This window comes from Pogoniulus pusillus, chromosome 11 (genome assembly GCF_015220805.1).
Source record: "Pogoniulus pusillus isolate bPogPus1 chromosome 11, bPogPus1.pri, whole genome shotgun sequence".
NCBI lineage: Eukaryota > Metazoa > Chordata > Aves > Piciformes > Lybiidae > Pogoniulus > Pogoniulus pusillus.
The window spans coordinates 28,325,225-28,347,757 of NC_087274.1; positions in this window are offsets into that span (position 1 = coordinate 28,325,225).

Below are 22,533 nucleotides of genomic sequence, written 5' to 3' on the forward strand. Positions count from 1 at the left end.
TAACTGCACATAAAACTGCTTGAAAGAGCCTGAAGGCAATGGTTGCCTGTTTGCTTGGCTGTTTGTTGGCTTTTTTTTCCCCCCTCAACAGCAGTGGTAAGTTTTGAATCAAGCCCTAAGTGAAAAGCTTGCTGTGGTGAGTTGCATGTCTTAAGCAAAGAGCAAAGTGACAAGATGTGAGATGTGTTATTTGGAGAAGATCCAGCATCCCTCAAGATGGAATGAAAATGAGTGGTTTCTTTGATCAGAAAGCTGTCATTGCCAAAGTTAAAAAGAGCAGGTGCAGTTGACAAGGTTTATATTTGGCATACAAAAGTCCAATACGGATCTGTGTAAGCAGCTGAGAACTAGATCTCTGTACAATCATGATCATTCCACTTATCTCAGAGTCCAATTCTTGCATTTCTAACATCAGGGAACAACCACACACTAAAAAGAAGGTTGGAAAGAGCTGAACAACATGTACCTGAAGCTGGCTCTACTCACACAGTATTGGAACTTGCCCAGAGAAGGGCAACAAAGCTGGTGAGAGGCCTGGAACACAAACCCTATGAGGAGAGGCTGAGAGAGCTGGGGGTGTGCAGCCTGCAGAAGAGGAGGCTCAGGGCAGACCTCATTGCTCTCTATAGCTACCTAAAGGGAGGCTGTAGCCAGGTGGGGGTTTGTCTCTTCTGCCAGGCAAGCAGCAACAGAAGAAGGGGACACAGTCTCAAGTTGTGGCAGGGGAGGTCTAGGCTGGATGTTAGGAGGAAGTTGTTGGCAGAGAGAGTGATTGGCATTGGAATGGGCTGCCCAGGGAGGTGGTGGAGTCACCATCCCTGGAGGTGTTCAAGAGAAGACTGGATGAGGCACTTAGTGCCATGGTCTAGTGGATTGGCTAGGGCTGGGTGCTAGGTTGGAGTGGCTGATCTTGGAGGTCTCTTCCAACCTGCTTGATTCTATGATTCTATGCAGAGCAGAGGTCCTGCATTTAATCCCTCTCTCATAGCAGCAATTCTGAAAGTTCCTACTAGTCAGAACCCACCTATGACCTACCTTTCATTTAATAGCATCACAAGGTCATGGAGCTTTTCCATTTGCCATCTGAGAATAGAGGCTGGCTGTGCAGTGATGCCAGGTGGGGTAGGTGGTTCTTGATATCATCAGAGGGCCAACCTAGATGTGCTGTTCTCTTACTCTGGTAGATGCTTGAGAAGATGTTTCATGTTGGATCCAGCTTCTCTCTCTCTCTCTGCTGAAAACACACACACAATTCCATTGTACAACCTTTTCAAATGAGGAACTAATTGTTTCTGAAAACTAATGCAAAAAGAACACAGCAAAAAAAGACAAAGAAGCCAAAAAGCAAAGAAAAAGTGACAAGCAGCAGAGAGCCAAGGGAAAAACTATTCTACTTTTCACACATACAGTGAGTTGTATGGTCCTCTGCAACAAGTTCTGTGTCCACTACAAGAAAGGCACTGAGTTGCTGGAGTGAGTCCAATGAAGTGTAACAAAGCTAGTGAAGGGTCTGGAGAGGAGCAGTTGAGGGAACTGGGGTTGTCTAGTCTGAAGAAGGAGAAGCTGAAGGGAGACCTGATTTCTCTCTAGAGTTCCCTGACAGGAGGTTGGAAGCATGTGGGTGTCAGTCCAGTCTCTTCTCACTAGCAGCAGGGGTTAGGATGAGAGGAAATGGCTCAAGTTGCACCAGGGGAGATTTAGGGTTGGATATTAGGGAAAGTGCCTTTAATAAAAGAGTGCTCAGGCATTGGAACAGGGTGAAGTTGCTGTGTCTGGAGATGTTCAAGGGAAGTGTGGATATGACACTTCGGGGCACTGTCTAATGGTCATGGTGGTCTTAGGTTTATAGTTGGACTTGATGCCCTTAGAGGGCTTTTCCAGCTGAAACAGTTCTATGGTTCTGCAATAATATCCTGGGCTCAAAGCACCCAGCAGGGGTGACACTGTTAGGTTTTGCCCCTTTGTTTTCAGTAGACCTCTGTCAACGTGACAAGTTAAGCATATGCAGAACTTCCAGTGGAATCTGGGTCCTCTGCTGACCTTTTCCCACTGACAGACAGCAACCCCCAACACTTCATACCAGCCACCTTCCAGTCTGATGTTTAAATGCTGATTTACAGCTTACACAGCTGAAAACAGTCACCTGGGTGAGACCAGAAGGCTTGAACCTGTCACTGCAGGTTTGCAAAAGCAGACATCTGCCACCTTAGCCCTTGAAAACACCCACTCATGCTGCCCGTTTGCATGCAAGCAGACCCATGTAAATCACTGCAAATGCTCACAGGGCTCATACTCAACATAGAAATGCTGGATGGTTTGGGTTGGAAGGGTTGTCTAATGATCATCCAGTTCCAACCCCCCTGCTATGGCAGGGACAACTCTCACTAGCCCAGGTTGCTCAAGACCTCATCCAATCTGGTGCCTTCAGGAAGGGGACATCCCCAGCCTCCCTGGGCAGTCTGTTCCGGTGTCACACCACTCTCACAAAGAACTTCTTCCTAATCCAGTCTAAATCTCACCTTTTCCAGCTCAAAGCCATTGTCCTTCATCCTATCACTACCAGCTCCTGTAAAAAGTCCCTCTCCATCTTTCTTGTAGCCCCTTTCAGGTACTGAAAGGCCACTATAGGATCTGTATTTTCCCAGTTGAGATCTTACAGCATTTGCTTTCACAATCAAAGCTGCTGCCTTAGTTGAGAATGGGGACTATGGAGGCTGCTGCAGTACAAATAAACAAGAAAGACCTGAGGTGCTTGTCATTAATTATACCTTAAGAGACATAGACTATTCAGTTAGCACAGATTAGGTAAGTGCTTGATACTTTTATTCCAATAGCTACATCATTCATTAAAGCAGCACATTCATCTGTTCTAAATATTGACCACAACTTATTGGATGCAGTGGTTAATGGACTGTATTCACTGGGAAGGAAGAGGAGATGATTCAAATTCCTTTTTAGTTTCACTCCAGGAGAGATGTGTCATGCAAATTTCAATGTAGATCACAACTGAGCATAATTCAGCTCTAATCAATGCATTCTGCCCTGGCTAGGAACACATTTAATTTGCTTCTAATTTTAAGAAAGGGCCATGAAAGAAGGAGATCTTAAAGAAATTAGAGCAGATAATTTGCAAGAACAGAGAAAAGCAACCCCTTCTTCCAGATCCTCTTATGGGTGGTAAAGAGAGGGAAATGAAATTACATTAATCAGTGGGGGAGTGAGGGGGGGAGGAGAGAATGGAATGACTCATTGAAGTGATATTAAGAGCAAAGCTTCTCACTTCTAGACCACTTGCTAAAAAGTGACCCATTCCAGAAGCAAGCAAGAATGGTTAATCCCCAGGAGATGATTTGGTATGCTCTGTAAACAGATCTGGTACTCCTACATCCCAAAAAGCACTTGAAATAACCTCTCACCACCCTGATGGCAGTGGTTGTGTTATTGTTGTCTCATTAGTTCTAGTTAATGAAGCTTTAGTGAACCTAGAGTCCTTCAGACCACCAAGACTCTGCAGCAATTTAGGGCTTCTTGTTATTCCCTCATCAGTTTTTATTCTCTCTTTTCAGAGTCCTGCTTGATTATGGTTTGTCACACTTTGACTTTCATGGCCCACTCTGAATACTGGGTTCAGTTTTGGGGCTCTCACAACTGGCAAGGCACTGAGGTGCTGGACTAGGTCCAGAGAATGGCAACAAAGCTGGTGAAGGGTCTGTGGAGCACATCTGGCGAGGAGAAGCTGAGGGAACTAGGGTTGTTTAGCCTGGAGAAAAGGAGGGTGAGAGGTGACTTCAGTGCTCTCTGCAAATCCCTAGAAGGAATCTGCAGTGAGGTAGGTGTTTTCTTCCTCTCTCTAGAAACAAGTGATAGGACAAGAGGAAATGGCCTCAAGCTGTACCAGGGGAGGTTTAGGTTGGATATCAGAAGAAACTGAACCAAAAAGGTTCTTAAAGGCTGGAACAGGCTCTCCAGGGAGGTGGTTGAATCCTCATCCTGGGAGGTGTTTCAAAGAGGCAGAGATGTGGGTGCTGAGAGAAATAGTTTAGCCTCAGCTTTGGCAGAGTTAGGGAATGGTTGGACTGGATGATCTTGGGCATCTTTTCCAGCCAAAAGAATTCCAGGGCTCTGTGATTCTATGAACTCTAGTGTCTTTGAGCAAGCACAGCATGTCTTTGAGCAAGCACAGCATCCTTAACTGCTGGCCTAACACATCTTTCCTTCCTTCTGGAAAGCTAAGACAAAGAAGCAAGCAGCCAGCAGTAAGGTAACAACTGTCATGCTCTTTGTCTCTCCAGAAAAGATGTGAGGCCTGACTCATCCTCTGACAGAATTCCAGTGTCCATATTTGCCACCTATGGAATAGCTTTCCCATGAAGATCTTCCTGAAATGTTATAAAGCCAAGTTGAGAGCTCTACACATTCCTCCTGCTTTGCAATGGAAATGGAAATGGGAAGGGAAGATCAAAAGAAAGACAAAGCTGATGACTGAAATGACTTCCAAATTGCTCAAATGAAGAATCTCACTGCTCAGAAAATAACCTTACACTTGTATGAGAACTATGCACTTGCAAAACTCAGCTCAAGCAAGCTAGACATAGTGCTCCAGCCAACCAAAATTGATCACAAAATCATCCAGGCAGAAAATATTTGATTTTGGAGGGCAGAGATGAGGTTTGAAGAACAATGTAAAAATACTATGAGGATAACTGGTGAGACCACATTGTGAATATTGGGTTCAGTTTTGGGGCCCTCACTACAAGAAAGACTTTGAGCTGCTGGAACACATCAAAAGAAGGGCAACAAAGCTGGTGAAGGGTCTGGAGAACAGGGCTGGTGAGGAGCAGCTGAGGGAGCTGGGGTTGTTCAGCCTGGAGACAAGGAGTCTCCAGTTGTCTCAAGTTGTGCCAGGGGAGGTATAGGCTGGATGTTAGGAGGAAGTTCTTCACAGAGAGAGTGATTGGCATTGGAATGGGCTGCCCAGGGAGGTGGTGGAGTCACCATCCCTGGAGGTGTTGAAGCAAAGCCTGTTTGAGGCACTTAGTGCCATGATCTGGTTGACTGACTAGGGCTGGGTGCTAGGTTGGCCTGGCTGATCTTGGAGGTCTCTTCCAACCTGGTTGATTCTATGAGCCTGATTCGAGGCTGAGGGGAGACCTCACTGAAAGGAGCTTGGAGCAAGGTGGGGATTGGTCTCTTCTCCCAGGTAATAAGCAATAGGACGAGAGGAAGTGGCCTCAAGTTGCTCCAGGAAAGGTTCAGTTTAGACAGTAGGTAAAATGTCTTCACTGAAAGGATTGTCAGGCAATTGTGAGGCTGCCCAGGGAAGTGGAGGAGTCACCATCCCTGGAGGAATGCTAAAGATGTATAGATGCAATGCTGAGGACATGGCTTAGCAGCCACTTGGCAGTGTTAGGTCAGACAGTTGGACTCCTAAGGGTCTTTTCCAACCTAAATGTTTCTATCATTCTATTCTTGATGCTTCTTAATAGAAATGGAACCTCACAGGTACTAGAGGGTGAAAAGAAAACAACAACATGTTCACAGGATTCACAGTGGTTTCAGCCAAGCCACGATTCTGACACTGAGTGTGTATGGAGGCACATCAATGCCTCCTCCTTCCCCCACCGCTTCATTTTGTCTTCCTCTTTCACAGCATGCTGCAGCAGGCAGAGCCAGAATTGCAGATTATAACATTCAAACTTGAAATAAAGCTGGATGGCTCTTTTTTTGTTCCCAATACACTGCCCCCCCCCCCCCCCCCCCCCCCCCATTATGGTGCAAAAAAGAGAATGCAGAAAAGCTGCTCTTCTGCTGATGATGTCAGCAAAGTTGGGGTCAGGAAGTAAGCAAACAGCTCCTAGCTTTCACACCCAGCAGCTTTACAACCATCATGCAGGGATGAAATATTAAAGGAGGAACACTCCTCAGGCAAATGGCACAAGAACCTCAATGTTCTATAGCTCAGTGTCAGCTTCTTCCTCCATCTGACTCTTACGAGGAGCCACATGGAAAAGATAAGGCATGATAGGGGCAAGTTACTGCTGGAGAGATTCCCACTGGACTCCAGAAGAAAATATTTTCCTGATGAGAGCAATCAGACACTGGAATCATCTCCCAAGGGAAGCAGTGGATTGCCCTACACTGGACAAATTAAAGTCTCAGCTTGACAGGGTGCTAGGCCAGATCATTGCAAGTACACCATCACCTAGAAAAGTTAGACCAGATGATCCTTGGGGTCCTCCCAACCTGGCATTCTCTGAAAGTACCTAGACTGTGCAGGTCTTCCCTCAGACCAGTCCTACAGCAGAGTTATTCCTGATAGGATGGAATATTCAGGCCATACCCAAGGATGCTCTGAAAATACCTGGACTGTGCAGGTCTTCCCTCAGACCTGCAGCAGAGTTAGTCTTGATAGGATGAAATATTCAGGCCATACTCAAGGATGCTCTGAAAGTACCTGGACTGTGCAGGTCTTTCCTCAGACCTACAGCAGAGTTAGTCTTGATAGGATGAAATATTCAGGCCATACCCAAGGATGCTCTGAAAGTACCTGGACTGTGCAGGTCTTTCCTCAGACCTGCAGCAGAGTTAGTCTTGATAGGATGAAATATTCAGGCCATACTCAAGGATGCTCTGAAAGTACCTGGACTGTGCAGATCTTTCCTCAGACCTACAGCAGAGTTAGTCTTGAAAGGATGAAATATTCAGGCCATATCCAAGGATGCTCTGAAAGTACCTGGACTGTGCAGGTCTTCCCTCAGACCTACAGCAGAGTTAGTCTTGATAGGATGAAATATTCAGGCCATACCCAAGGATGCTCTGAAAGTACCTGGACTGTGCAGGTCTTCCCTCAGACCTACAGCAGAGTTAGTCTTGATAGGATGAAATATTCAGGCCATATCCAAGGATGCTCTGAAAGTACCTGGACTGTGCAGGTCTTCCCTCAGACCTACAGCAGAGTTAGTCTTGATAGGATGAAATATTCAGGCCATACCCAAGGATGCTCTGAAAGTACCTGGACTGTGCAGGTCTTCCCTCAGACCTACAGCAGAGTTAGTCTTGATAGGATGAAATATTCAGGCCATACCCAAGGATGCTCTGAAAGTACCTGGACTGTGCAGGTCTTCCCTCAGACCTACAGCAGAGTTAGTCTTGATAGGATGAAATATTCAGGCCATACCCAAGGATGCTCTGAAAATACCTGGACTGTGCAGGTCTTTCTTCACACCTACAGCAGAGTTATTCCTGATAGGATGAAATATTCAGGCCATACCCAAGGATTCTCCATTCTACCAAGGTACAAATCTCCTGCAGTCTAGAGAAAAAGTAAAATGGTGAGTAGGTTCCTGCTGAATCCCAGCAAGAGCTCACACAATCTCCATCCATTTCCACCTATTTTGTCCACTCCTTTGAGGCTTTGGTGCATCTACAGATTTGCACCTGACAGGAATAAAGCTTTAAGTGCCTTTTTCTTGCTCCTTTTGCACAGTGGCTCACACCAGCGGTGCTGTACAACACCAGCTTGCTATAAACCTTATCCAAGCTGCAGGCATGGAGATGAAATTCCCAGGAGTCTTTTACTGGCATTTTTTCCACAAGTGTGACAATGTTTAATACTTCCAGGGGACAGCAAACAGTAAATGGTATTTTTCAGAAACTGCTGAGGCAATTCATTTACTGTCACAGTGAAGTTTCAGGAGCCAGCATATGAAAAAACAGCCAACACACCAGTATCAATTCTTCTGCTGTACTGCAGAAATTCTCCTTTCCCTGCCTTCTTTGCTCAGTTCTCACCCCCATCTTACCTAGGTTTGGCTTTGAGTCAGAGCAAACCCAAAGTTAGTCCTTTAAAGCCACCAGGAAAACCAACACAGTGGGAATGAAAGCAAACAAATATGCCAAGAGAGCCAATGGCATCCTGCCCTGGATCAGGAGCAGTGTGGCCAGCAGGACAAGGGAGGTTATTCTGCCCTGTGCTCAGCACTGCTCAGGCCAAACCTTGGGTGATGTGTCCAGTTCTGGGCTCCTCAGTTCAAGAGAGATGTTGAGATATTGGAAAGTGTCCAGAAAAGGGTGACAAAGCTGGTGAGGGGCCTGGAACACAAACCCTATGAGGAGAGGCTGAGGGAGCTGTGGGTGTGCAGCCTGCAGAAGAGGAGGCTCAGGGCAGACCTCATTGCTGTCTACAACTACCTGAAGGGAGGCTGTAGCCAGGTGGAGGTTGGTCTCTTCTGCCAGGCAACCAGCAACAGAAGAAGGGGACACAGTCTCAAGTTGTGGCAGGGGAGGTCTAGGCTGGATGTTAGGAGGAAGTTCTTCACAGAGAGAGTGATTGGCATTGGAATGGGCTGCCCAGGGAGGTGGTGGAGTCACCATCCCTGGAGGTGTTGAAGCAAAGCCTGGCTGAGGCACTTAGTGCCATGGTCTGCTTGACTGGCCAGGGCTGGGTGCTAGGTTGGACTGGCTGTTCTTGGAGGTCTTTTCCAACCTGGGTGATTTTATGATTCAACGAAGCTGTAGAGCCAGTATGAAGCTTGTGCAGAGCTTCTGCATTTTAGTTGTAGCTATTTGTTGTGCAAAATACTTTCAGCCTGGGTTTTGGGGGGCTTTTTGGTTGTTGTTTTGGGTTTTTTTTTTGCTGTGTGTTGATCCTTTCTCCCTAATATCAAGTGACCTCCCTGGGAGGTAATCTACAGATGCAGCTCTCTGTGTGCTTGGCTAAGCACAGCCACTCAAAAGGCCTTTCTCCCTAATATCAAGTGACAGGGCAAGAGGAAATGGCCTCAGAGTTGTGCCAAGGGAGGTTTAGGTTGGATATTAGGAAAAATTTATTTCCTGCAAGAGTGGTCAGGCATTGGAACAGGCTGCCTAGGGAGGTGGTGGAGTCACCATCCCTGGGGCTGTTCAACAAATGCGTAGGCATAGCTCCTAAGGATGTGGTTTAAATGGCTGTGGTCTGGTGGGCTGAGGGTTGGGTCATTTCCAACAAAACAGTTCTATGATTCTATAAACTCAGCCAGAAAAAAGCCCCACTTTGTGTGGTGGAAGGCCTGGTCTGATGGAGATGGCTCCTGAGGGATGGAGATGGCTCCTGAGGGACGGAGATGCTCGGAGCGAGCTTGCCCTTTGGAAGGCAATAGAGGAGTGCATGCACACAGCTGAGAGCTAATTCCTCATCTCTTTGCTCAGAAGCAGTTTAAACAGACACTGAATCAAAGGAACAGGGCTAGTTGGACGTGTGGGATGGACAAGTCACTGGGGATTGAACTGAGACATGCCCAGAGCAGCCACAGTAGAGAAATCACTCTGGCATTAGGGCACAGTACCTCTCAGCTCTGCAGATCCCCTCCCGTGGGATGCATGTGTCACATAACTTATCCTCTCCCAGACATGCAGCAGACCAATCCCCATAACTCAAGACAACAACCCTGTGTTGTGCAGAGCTGCCCCTGGTGCCCTGCCCTCCATCTTTCAACCTTCCAGTGTTAATCTTTCTGTGGCAGGTTCCTGCTTGGATACCTTGAGCAATAGTTTGCCTTTCCCTAAGCTGTCGCTGCAGAGAGGTTTCTTCACACCCCCGCTAACAGGTACAGCTTCTGCTGCTGAAGGTAATCAACTGGCACCATCTGCTTTGAGGAATAAATAGCAGGATATTTTCTCCAGCAACTCTGTAATATCTAGGTACTGTCCTCCCATCACACCCATCCCTATTCCTCCCATCACACCCATCCCTATTCCCCTGCCTACCCACCCACCCCCCCGCCCACCCTTGCCTCCATCCGCAGGAACGTGTTCTTGCAGGGGAAGAAAAAAGTCTGGCTGAGAAGCAGCTTGGGTCTAAGAACTGCAATTGACAGGTGATGAATAGGGCTGCACTATGCTCCTTTCATAGCAGCCCTCTCTGGGGCTGAGACATTTGAAAGCCAGCATAGGTTACAGTGATCTCAGAGGCGCCTTTCACACCCTGACCACCCAACCCCCAAAAGCAACCCCCCCTTTCATTAGGGGAAAGAAAGAGAACCAAGGCACTGCCAGGCCGAAATTCACATTGTACAACACAAACTGTGCCCTGCCCTAGCAGGGGCTCCCTCAGCAAGTGATGTTGCTTAGGAACAACAATCACATGCAGCCCCAAATTGTCCCCTACAGTTGTGCAGGCAGAGAGGTTCAGCCTCCCACCAGAGGCGTGGGTGTGAAGTTATCACTCTCCTCCACGAGCCTCACCCTTGCCTGTACCTGGGATGGACTTTCATCTAGAACAGATGGGACACATCAGTTCCCAGTCCTGCCAGGGACTCCATTGCCCACAGAGTTGCTAAAGTCAGTAAGAACTTCAGGAGAGCCCAGGGAAATGCAATCCAAACACAAACTGGCCCTCTAAAGCCATACTTCCTATACTTACTGTGCAGAAAGCCACAGGAAGGGCTGGATTCTTGCTTCATTTCCATGTAGCAATTTTAGTACATTGCTTCCCCAAACCTTGGATCCTGGGGGGAGGATGATGGGCATGTGGGTCTTTCACAGGTAGATAAATAAGCAATGTTACCTGTTCCTTGTCTCCTTGAGAGTTCTGGGAGGTCGGCTACAGCTGAAGCTCTCTGTTGTGCCTGGCTAAGCACAGCCACTCAAAAGCACCACAAATCTTAACCCTGTGCTGTCTGACCCTCACTAAAGAGCCCAGTGCAAAGCAATTATTCTCAGAACACCATTTTTTCCCCCTTCTTATGCTGATGAAGTCCCCCTGAGTTACATAACCTCTGCCACTTCCCTCGAGGTCTGTTAACAGATTATTAACTTGTTCTGAGCTCTAAATTGTTGGCTTTGGTACTTCTGTTCATTTCTCTATGCTTCTGAAGGTCATTTAGGGTTTTGTCTCTTTCCTGGATAACTGTTTTCATTAACATAGCAGTAGTCTTGGAAACAGCTAGGCAGAGCTTTGCATCCATCATCTAGCTTCATGCAATGAGCTGAGCAAGTAAAAATACCCTGAGCTGTTGGTGCACACAGAGCAGTGCTGGGCAACTGGATGCCCAGAGCTCTCTCTGACACTCCAGTACACATCCAGCTGATGATACTTTTGACACAGCAACATGAAAATAAAAAGGGAAAAACAGCTGAAAAAATGCCTTTATCCCCAAGGAAAAAAAAAGTGTTGCAGGAGCTGGGAAGGGCCTCTCACTAACTGAGTTAATTCAGGTGCAAATCTAGGGGAGGAAAATCTGGGGTTTAACTCTTTAGTCTGCTTGAGTAATCTGGGGGAAAACCACCGACAGCAACAACAAAAGGCCTTGTTTTAAGCCAAGTTGGGGGCTGAGCCTGCAAGGGGCAGTAAGCAAATAGCTGAGTAACAGAAGACAGCCACTTGTTGTCTATGCTTTAGTGAAACACAGAGCATAGAATTGTTTTGGTTGGAAAAGGCCTTTGAGATCATGCAAACATTTGGAAAGTCTTCATTTCACCCTGACATTGAGGAGCAACAAACCCAACCTCTTGAAATGCTTCACAAAATTGATTTCTGCCTATTGCTGACCAGCAGCCATCACCCTATATCCCCAGTATCTTGCATTTTACTGGCCCTCCCTACCCCAGCTCCCACTCACCTGCACAGCCTGCTGTGTCCTGCCTCATATTTACACCACCAAATCTGCAGGCAAGAGAGGTGAATGTCCTTCTGGCTTTGTCTCTGCCTCTGAGGTGCCAGCCTGGTGTCCTTATGGAATCAGAGAACAATTATACCTCTCAGTGCTACTCAAGTAACCTGTGGAATGAGCAAACTTCCTTAAAAATCACCTTCTGTGAGCACGAGACGTTGGCAAATTGGGATGTGTGCCTGATCATGCAAGGTTAGTGATGGGAGAGAGGCACCACAGGGGAGAGGAAGGTGGCAGCAGATGATCTCTGAGGTCCCTCCCAAACTGATCCATTCTGTGATTCTATGATGACATAAAAATGTGCTTAAAAGTCTTTTGAATGTGGTGCTTTAAGAGATGGTTTAAGGGTGAACTTTGTGCAGTAGGGATAGCAGTTGGACTTCATGATCCTGGAGGTCTTTTCCAACTGGAATGTTTCCATGATTCTGAAGGGAGGCTGTAGCCAGGTGGGGTTGGTCTCTCCTGCCAGGCAAGCAGCAACAGAACAAGGGGACACAGTCTCAAGTTGTGCCGGGAGAGGTCTAGGCTGGATGCTAGGAGGAAGTTCTAACATTGGAATGGGCTGCCCAGGGAGGTGGTGGAGTCACTGTCCTTGGAGGTTCACAGGCTCACAGGATGTTAGGGGTTGGAAGGGACCCAAGGAGATCATCCAGTCCAACACTCCTGCCAGAGCAGGACAATCCTATCTAACACAGCTCATGAAGGAACACATTCAGACAGGCCTTGAGAGGTTCCAGAGAAGGAGACTCCAAAATCTCTCTGGGGAGCCTGTTCCAGTGCTCTGTGACCCTTACAGTAAAGAAATTCCCCCTTGTGTTGAGCTGGAACCTCCTGTGCTGCAAAAAAAGACTGTTCAAAGGTGTTGAAGCAAAGCCTGGCTGAGGCACTTAGTGACCAGATCATAGGCATTCTCTTTTCCCTTTTTAGGTTCAGCTGGTCCTGCAGCTTTCCAGCAGCTCTGCTGAAGCCTCAGTTTCCTGGTTCCCAAAGGCACTCAGCAAGATTAAACTGGAGTGACTAAGCACATCCCTTGCTTTTCCAAGCAGGTCTAGAGGCAAGGACAAAACCTCAGTCTGGTTAAACTAACAAAGCTCTCCTCTGGTTTAAGTAGCAAAAAAAGGGGGGAAAAATACCATGAAAAGCAAATAATGAAAGCAGAAAATTGTCACCAAAATGCTGAATGTGGAAGAAGAATCTCTGTTAGCTGGGAAAAATCACGATGGGATGGTCCAGCTGAAGGTTGTTTGCCTTAGCAGCTTAGTTGCAGTTTATTTCTCACTGCAGTTTGGTTTATGCATTTTAAATGTTCTTTTACTTCACTGGTCCTTTGTCTTCAGATGATAAAGGCAAAAGTGGGGAGAGAAGAGGGGGGAAAGAGGGAGAAAAGGGGGGAAAGGAGAGGAAAGAGAGTAAAGAAAGAGAAAAGAGATGAAAGGGAGAGAAAAGAGGGGAAAGGGAGAGACAAGGGGAAAAAGGGGAGAGAAAGGAGGAAAAGGAGAGAAAGGGAGAAAGGGAAAAAGGAGAGAAAAGGGGGGAAAGATTGAAAGGGGAAAGGGAGAGAAAGGGGAAAGGGGGAAAGGGGGGAAAGGAGAGAGAAGGAGAGAAGGGGGGGAAAGGAGGGAGAAGGAGAGAAAGGGAGAAAAGGAGGGAGAAGGAGAGAAAAGGGGGAAAAGAAAGAAAGGGGAAAAGGGGGAAGGGGGGAAAAGGAGAGAGAAGGAGAGAAAGGGGGAAAAGGAGGGAGAAGGAGAGAAAGGGAGAAAAGGAGGGAGAAGGAGAGAAAGGGAGAAAAGGAGGGAGAAGGAGAGAAAAGGGGGAAAAGAAAGAAAGGGGAAAAGGGGGAAAGGGGGAAAAGGAGAGAAAAGGAGAGAAAGGGGGGAAAGGCGAGAGAAGGAGAGAAAAGGGGGGAAAGATAGAGAAGGAGAGAAAAGAGGCAAAAAGAGAGAAGGGGGAAAGGGGGGAGGTTGGGAAAAGAGAAAAAATAGAAAAGGGGAAAAGAAGAAACAGGGAGAAAGAAAAAAGAGGGGGAAAGGGGGTGAAGGGAAAAGGAGGGGAAAGCAAAAGAGGGGGAAAGGGGGGGAAGCAAAAAAGGGGAAAAAGAATAAACAGAGGAAAAAAGAACTAAGTAAATATAGGGAGGAAAATAAGGAATAGAAGGAAAAAACAATGCAAAGAAAAGAGGAAAAGAAGAAAAACCAGGGGAAAAATAAAAGAAAGAATTCAGAATTCTAAGTCCTTTATTTTTTTTCCCTTTGCAAATGCCTCTGTTTGGCCACATTGAGAATAAACTGCAGCATCCCAAGATCTAGTTCTCACACCATGGATTGCCTTTAATTATTCTCAATTTGCAGCATTAGTGCTGGAAAGCAGAGAGGGACATATTCAGAGGCCTTTTCAGCTGGCTAAGCAGTAATGGGTGATGATTAACAAGCAAACCTCTCCACCTTGCCAGCCCAGGCTAAAAGCAAATTGGTTATTTGGCCAATGCCTGGCTTCATTTTCCACATCTCTGGAAAAAAAAAGAAATGAATAGAAGTAGCAATGGAAGTGTCTAAAGGTAAATTGTATTAATTAAGGGGCTTAACATAGGCACTTCTCTATTTTTTTTGGTGTTGCTTGGATTAAAGTTCAATTTCAAAGCTGGTTCCTGACCACTCTGTGAAGCTGGACACATTGAAATTCTGTTTGTTATGAAACTGATGGGGTCAGAAAAGACCTCTAAAGTCATCAGGTCAAACTTTCCCCCAACTTTCCTGTATCATGTTGCAAAGCTTTGCATAATGTGCTTGAATAGTGTCTATCACAGAATCATAGAACCAAGCAGGTTGGAAGAGACCTCCAAGATCATCCAGTCCAACCTAGCACCCAGCCCTAGCCAGTCAACCAGACCATGGCACTGAGTGCCTCAGCCAGGCTTTGCTTCAACACCTCCAGGGATGGTGACTCCACCACCTCCCTGGGCAGCCCATTCCAATGCCAATCACTCTCTCTGGCAACAATTTCCTCCTCACATCCAGCCTAGACCTCCCCTGGCACAACTTGAGACTGTGTCCCCTTCTTCTGTTGCTGGTTGCCTGGCAGAAGAGACCAACCCCACCTGGCTACAGCCTCCCTTCAGGGAGTTGTAGACATTAATGAGGTCTGCCCTGAGTCTCCTCTTCTGCAGGCTGCACACCCCCAGCTCCCTCAGCCTCTCCTCACAGGGCTGTGCTCCAGGCCCCTCACCAGCTTTGTTGCCCTTCTCTGGACATGTTCCTGCACCTCAACATCTCTCTTGAGTTGAGGGCCCCAGAATTGGACACAGGACTCAAGGTGTGGCCTGAGCAGTGCTGAGTACAGGGGCAGAATCTGCAAACTGACTGATGCAATGAATCATATCACAGAAACATTGAGGTTGGCAAAGCTCCTCAGGATCACCAAGTCCAACCTGGAACCCTACTCTACAAGATTCACCTTAAACCATAGGCCCAAACACCACATCCAAATGACCGTTAAACAGATCCAGAGTGAGTGACTCCACTGCTTCCCTGGGAAGCTCATTCCAGTCCTTGACCACTCTTTCCATGAACTTTTTCCTAATATCCAAGCTAAGCCTAGCTAGGCTCAGCTTGAGGCCATTCCCTTTGATCTGTCTCCAACTACCTTTGAGAAGAGACCAGCACTAGCCTCACCATAATGTCCCTTCAGGTAGTTGTAGACACTCCTCTGCTCTTCTGTCTCTCTTTGCATGTCTTATTGTTGAGTCCTTTGGTGGGTTTGATTTTATTTCAGCCCAAGTGAGTTTTGTTTCTCATCTCTTGTTTTTCTACAAGTCCTACTTTTAGAGCTCTAGACCTCAAAAAGATTAACAGAGAGAGTGATTTCCCATTGGAATGGGCTGCCCAGGGAGGTGGTGGAGGCACTGTCCCTGGGGGTCTTCAAGAAAAGCCTGGCTGAGGCACTTAGTGCCATGGTCTGGTTGGTTGGACAGGGCTGGGTGCTAGGTTGGACTGGCTGATCTTGGAGGTCTCTTCCAACCTGGTTGATTCTATGATTCTATGATTCTATGAACACACCTGTGCAAATCAACATAGATATAATTTTCCCCCTCTTCCCCAGATTTGGGTCTCCTTTTTTTAGCTGATATTGAAGGTGTTTATGCTCTTGCTATCATGCAATGAGGTTTGATTAGCTGCAGTCCCTGCAGTGTGTGCCACTAGACAGCTATCGTTAGCGCGGGAGAAAGGAGGAGTCTTCATCACTGCCACATGTTTACAATCTGTCAGGCAGTTTTCAGCCCACAGGAGTCTGCTGCTATCCAAGCCAATCTGAATTAATTTGGCAGCAAGATTTCATGAAGCACAGTGCCAGTGTTTTACTGAACCCTAAACATGTAACAGCCTCGATTTTCCCTTCACACGTTTACGTTCCAATGAGTGCAGAGGGAAATTTTCAGGGACATGAGGGGCTGAGCATGGAACCCATTGCCTCTCACTTACAGTTTCACTTTGATTTACAAAGGCATTTAGGAAGGCACTTTCCACTGGTGTCCTGTTGTGACTTGGGAAAAATCATGCTTGCAGCAAAAGAAACACCAAAACCAAACCATATCTCAAAGCAAGGCTTAGTCTTGGAATCATAGAATCAGTCAGGGTTGTAAGGCTCCACAAGGATCATCTAGTTCCAACCCCCCTGCCATGGACAGGGACACTCTACCCTAGAGCAGGCTGCACACAGCCTCATCCAGCCTGGCCTTAAACACCTCCAGGGATGGGGCCTCAACCACCTCCCTGGGCAACCCATTCCAGCCTCTCACCACTCTCATGCTCAACAACTTCCTCCTCATGGCCAGTCTGAATCTCCTCACCTCCAGCTTTGCTCCATTCCCCCTAGTCCTGTCACTCCCTGACAGCCTAAAAGGTCCCTCCCCAGCTTTTTTGTTATCCACTTCAGATCCTGTAAGGCCACAAGAAGGTCACCTCAGAGCCTCCCCTTCTCCAGACTGAGCACCCCCAACTCTTTCAGTCTGTCCTCACAGCAGAGCTGCTGCAGCCCTCTGAGCATCCCAGTGGCCCTTCTCTGGACACGCTCCAGCATCTCCACATCCTAACTTTTCTCTATACAGTGCCCTCCTGGTTATGCTGTGAGAAGAAAATAAACTACCTGGTAGATAATTTCACCCCCAAATGATGTTTCATCTCTTCTTAGGAAGAAAATCAACCAATCCAAATAGCTTTTTTCCCTATCTGCTATGCAAACAGGTAGTAATTAGCAGGGTCATTGTTTCAGGGTAAAACTAATCTCCTCAAAGGTGCTTTTATCTCTCATTTGTAGGACTGGTGAAGATTGTCCTAACTTCAGTGGTCCCTGCAGGAAAGACGAAGCCAATGGCACAGCAGAATTCCAGGACTGGAGTGTCAGTGAGGAATATGCTTCAGATAGGATATTGAAGAGCAGGAGTTAATAGAGGGTAAATACAATGAAACAATTCCCTGAGAACAGAGTGTGGGTGAGGACAGAACTCTGACAGGGCACAGCTATCCGACTGGGAAGCACTGCTGGAACCAAAAGTAAGAGTTTAGCAAGAGTAACTTGAATCACTGTGGCTCTTCAGGTGACTGTAACTAACTCCATGCAGGGATTCATTATCAGCATGCAGCTCAAATAATGGACTTCACTTTTATTTTCACCAAGTTGCCTTCAGATCTTTCTGGCAGTATGAAGAAGGTCAGCTGTGAACTGAGGGTGCAAGCAATCATTTGACACCTCTTTAGCTTCCCAGAGCAGCAGAAAGAGGCTTTGACACAGATAGGAAGCAACAGCCTGGTTTAAACTGTCAAATAGAATAGAAAATGTTGAGGAGATACCAGTGGTGATCAGAGATTGAGGTGGAAATCTGAGGATCCTGGTGGGCACCAAGTTGAACATGAACCAAGAATGTTCCCTTGCTTCAAAGGCAGCAAATGATACCCTGGGATGCATTAGAAAAGCTTTGCCAGTAGGTCATGGGAGGTGATCCTTCTAGATGGAACCAGTGAGGCCACATCTGGAATGTGGTGTCCAGTTATGAGATCCCCAGTGCCAGAGAGGCAGGTAGAGAAACTGTGTTTAGGAAGCCTCCTGGACATCCACTTCATAGCTCCAATGGATGCTGATCACATCAGTGCATACATGGCACAGGATACAAGCCTGAACAGACCAATGTCTGCTCAGCATCTCAGTGCTGGAGATCTGATCTACAGAGTGTCCAGAGAAGGGCAATGAAGCTGGTGAGAGGCCTGGAGCACAGCCCTGTGAGGAGAGGCTGAGGGAGCTGGGGGTGTGCAGCCTGCAAAAGAGAAGGCTCAGGGCAGAGCTCATTGCTGTCTACAACTCCCTGAAGGGAGGCTGTAGCCAGGTGGGGTTGGTCTCTTCTCCCAGGCAACCAGCAACAGAACAAGGGGACACAGTCTCAAGTTGTGCCAGGAGAGGTCTAGGCTGGATGTTGTGAGGAAGTTGTTGGCAGAGAGAGTGATTGGCATTGGAATGGGCTGCCCAGGGAGGTGGTGGAGTCACCATCCCTGGAGGTGTTCAAGAAAAGCCTGGCTGAGGCACTTAGTGCCAGGTCTTGTTGACTGGCTAGGGCTGGGTGCTAGGTTGGACTGGCTGATCTTGGAGGTCTCTTCCAACCTGCTTGATTCTATGATTCCATGATCCTCTGTTCAAGTCTGTGCCCATTACCTCTTGTCCTGTCGCTGGTTTCCCTGTGATCATCCACCCAGGAAGGTCTTTCCTCCACTGAAAACACATCAAATTCATACATTTCTTCCTTTCATTTACCCCTTCCTCTCTATTATTCTTGCTGTAATACCAGCACATTCTCCTGTATCTGGTCCGCTTTGGGCATCATTGGCTCCTGTTAGCTGGCCACAGAGTGAAAGTTTCAGAGCAGCTAAAAGATGTTGGCAGGACTCATGCAGACCATAAAAATAATAGTAATAATAGCAGTCTCTTAAAAGCCAGTGTTTGAAAGTGGGCATGTGAACAGAGGAAAGAAATACCCACTGCTAAAACGCTCCTGCTTCTCTAATTTGACATTTTCCCTCTCAAAATCACTACCAATTTTCTAGTCCTCACACCAGATTTTCATAGTTTGTTCTTTTCTCATTTATTAACATGAAAAGCTCTTGGGTTTTGCTTGCTAGTGCCAAAATATGCCAGCCTGAGCATGTGCAAAGAGACCTGAGCTGGCTGGCTTTAAATCCACAGCAGCTGCAGAGCCTGGTGCTGTGCCTATGGCTGCAAGGAAGCACCTTGCATACAATCATTGAGGTTGGAAAAGCTCTCTAAGATCATTAGGTCCATCTGGCAACCCAACACCACCATGACCACTAAACCATGCCCACAGTACCATGCCTTACATGCATTTTTAACACCTCCAGGGATGGTGACTCCATCCAGAGTCACCTCCAGAGAGGCTGAGCCCCAGGGAGACAGAGAGCAACTGTTCCAATGTCTGATCAACAGTGCAAATGTGTTGGTCCCAGCAGTGCAAGCCTGACTGTGTGACTGACCTACAGTCTTCAGCAGAGCTTCTTCTGCCTGGTTGTCCTCAGTGGACATTGATTTAGGTTCCCTGTCCTTCTTTTCCTTAGAAATAGCAAAAGCTTAACTATAGCTGAGACTTCTTCTCCTCTTCCATCTTCTGTGGAAAATTTGGTGAGTGCCAGGAGGCTGGAGCCAGGCTCTGCTCAGTGATACCCAATGACAGGGCAAGGGGCAGTGGTGGAAGATGAGGCATAGGAAGTTTCCTGTAACCATGAGATGGAATTTTTTTCAGTGTGAGTGTGACAGAGCCTTGGAACAGGCTGCCCAGGGGAGTTGTGGAGTCTCCCTCTCTGGAGATATTCAGAACCATCCTGGATGCATTCCTGTGTGCTCTGGTATAGGTGATCCTGCTCTGGCAGCGAGGTTGGGCTGGATGAGCTTTTGAGATCTCTTCCAGCCCCTGGCACTCTGTGATCCTGCAGTTCTGTAAAGTTGGATAAGGCAAGTCAGTAGATGGGAAATGAGAGACAAGAAGCATGGCAGCCCTTCCTTAGGAAACCATTTAAAATGCTAAGACAGAAAACAACCAGGTAGATGCCAGGAGAAGGGAAAATGCCTTGCTTTGAACACTCTAAGGAAAGCAGCATATTTTCTCAGGTTTGCTTTTGTATTCCCTGGTCTGGAGGAGGAACTCTGAAAATTTACCAGCAGGGAAGAGTAGAGAGGGACTAGGAAAGAAGTAATGGACCCCATGTCACTATCTGCTGGATATGCTCATTTAGGGTATGACTTGTTTGACTCTGTAAGACACAAGTTTCATGAATTCCCTGGGATATTGCAATCAGGAGCTGTTCTCAGCCATGCTTTAAAGCACTAGGCAGCAGACAAGGGTGTAGGAGGCAAAGCATCTCATTTGGGTGCTAAGGGCAGAACAGCCAGAGCCAAGGAGATGAAGAGCAGCAGGGTGACAGAAGGAGAACAATAAGTCTGCTTATTAAATTGGTACCATCTGAGACAATCAGAGGTGACAGAAGCTGGATGAATTAAAGACAGCAATCAAAATAGTTCTTGGTAATTGAAAAGCCACCAGGTTAGCAGCAAAAAGTCATAGAATCATATCATAGAATCAAACAGGTAGGAAGAGACCTCCAAGATCCAACCTAGCACCCAGCCCTGTCCAATCAACCAGACCATGGCACTAAGTGCCTCAGCCAGGCTTTGCTTCAACACCTCCAGGCACAGTGACTCCACCACCTCCCTGGGCAGCCCATTCCAATGCCAATCACTCTCTCTGTCAACAACTTCCTCCTCACATCCAGCCTAGACCTCCCCCAGCACAAATTGAGACTGTGTCCCCTTGTTCTGTTGCTGCTTGTCTGGGAGAAGAGAACAACCCCACCTGGCTACAGCCTCCCTTCAGGTAGTTGTAGACAGCAATGAGGTCTGCCCTGAGCCTCCTCTTCTGCAGGCTGCACACCCCCAGCTCCCTCAGCCTCTCCTCACAGGGCTGTGCTCCAGGCCCCTTACCAGCCTTGGTACCCTTCTCTGGCTGGCCACATTCCAGCATCTCAACATCTCTCTTGAACTGAGTGGCCCATATATGGGACATCAACACTGGGGAGGAACCAGATCAGCTGCCAGCACATGGCCACAACATCATGGCAAGAGGTCCTTTACAGTCACAGACTGACACATTTGACTGCAATTCCACAGCACACTTCCCCCCCCTCCCTTATAAAGCACTTTCCCCTTCACCTGTCACTCACTTGCCTTCTGTTTTTCCTTAGGTCACTGCTACAGAAGGGCTCTGGTGTACATTAAAAGCCTCACCACCTGCAGCACTGTGTCAATTGAAGGAGCTCTGCTTCCCTTCCTTCCTGCAGACATTTGCACCCTGGATTGTTTTCACTGCTTCTTGACATGACACATTCTCAGGGATGCTGCTGCAGACACACATAAACCTCCTGATGAACTTCTGTTAATAACTGTTATTGACTTCTTTTCCACTGTGTTAGAAGAAACTCCATAGCTCAGAAGAAACATTTTTCCCTTATGTGTAGCTATTAATTATATTTTTTAATGTAATTCTTTTTTTTCCCCCCACCCCCATCTTTTTTTCTTGGTTTGGGTTTCTTTTTGGTGTGTGGAAATCATCTGGTAAGGAGCTGCAAGCAGCTTTTCCCTGCCCCAGTCTAGTTGGCTGCAAAACAATATTGAAACAGCTCTTTTTCCAAGCCAATGACTCCAGTTTGGATGCAAACACAGGGCTCTCCCCGTGCCTTCATGCTTAGAACAGAGTCTGGGATGCAGCATGTGGGGTCTCACACCCACTGTACTTTCTCATCTGCAAGATCTGAGTCTGTGACTCCCACCCAATGGTGGCATCTTTTATTTTGTCAGCTGTGAGGGGAGTTGCTCCTGGCTCCTAAGACTCTTTGAGAAGGCATCTGGAGGGCCATAAGGTTCTCTTTGTTTGTTTTCATTCCCCAGGCAGTTCTTCAAAGACAAAATTTAACTTCCAGAATAAACTGGCAAGAGGAGTTTTGGGACTGACTGTATGTATCTTCATCCCTGAAGGTGCTCAGAGGATGTGTAGATGTCACTGGATCAGGAACAGTGTGGCCAGCAACACAAGGGAGGTTATTCTGCCCCTGTGCTCAACCCTGCTCAGGCCACACCTTGAGTGCTGTGTCCAGTTCTGGGCTCCTCAATTCAAGAGAGATGTTGAGGTACCAGAAGGTGTCCAGAGAAGGGTGCCAAAGCTGGTGAGAGGCCTGGAGCACAGCCCTGTGAGGAGAGGCTGAGGGAGCTGGGGGTGTGCAGCCTGCAGAAGAGGAGGCTCAGGGCAGACCTCATTAATGTCTTCAACTCCCTGAAGGGAGGCTGTAGCCAAGTGGATGTTGGTCTCTACTACCAGGCAAGCAGCAATAAAACAAGGGGACACAGTCTGAAGCTATACCAGGAGAGGTCTAGGCTGGATGTTAGGAGGAAGTTGTTGTCAGAGAGAGTGATTGGCATTGGAATGGGCTGCCCAGGGAGGTGGTGGAGTCACCGTCCCTGGAGGTGTTGAAGCCAAGGCTGGCTGAGGCACTTAGTGCCATGGTCTGGTTGATTGGCCAGGGCTGGGTGCTAGGTTGGACTGGATGAGCTTGGAGGTCTCTTCTAACCTGGTCGATTCTATGATGCTATGACTGTTGGGAGCTTTGCTTCTAAGAGGAATCCAAAGAATATGAAGGACCATGGGAAGAAGTTCTGCTTGTAAGAGAAACTGAAGGATTTGGGAGCTTTGCTTTTAAGAGGAATCCAAAGAATATGAAGGACCATGGGAAGAAGTTCTGTTTGTAAGAGAAACTGAAGGATCTGGGGGAGTTTTGCTTTTAAG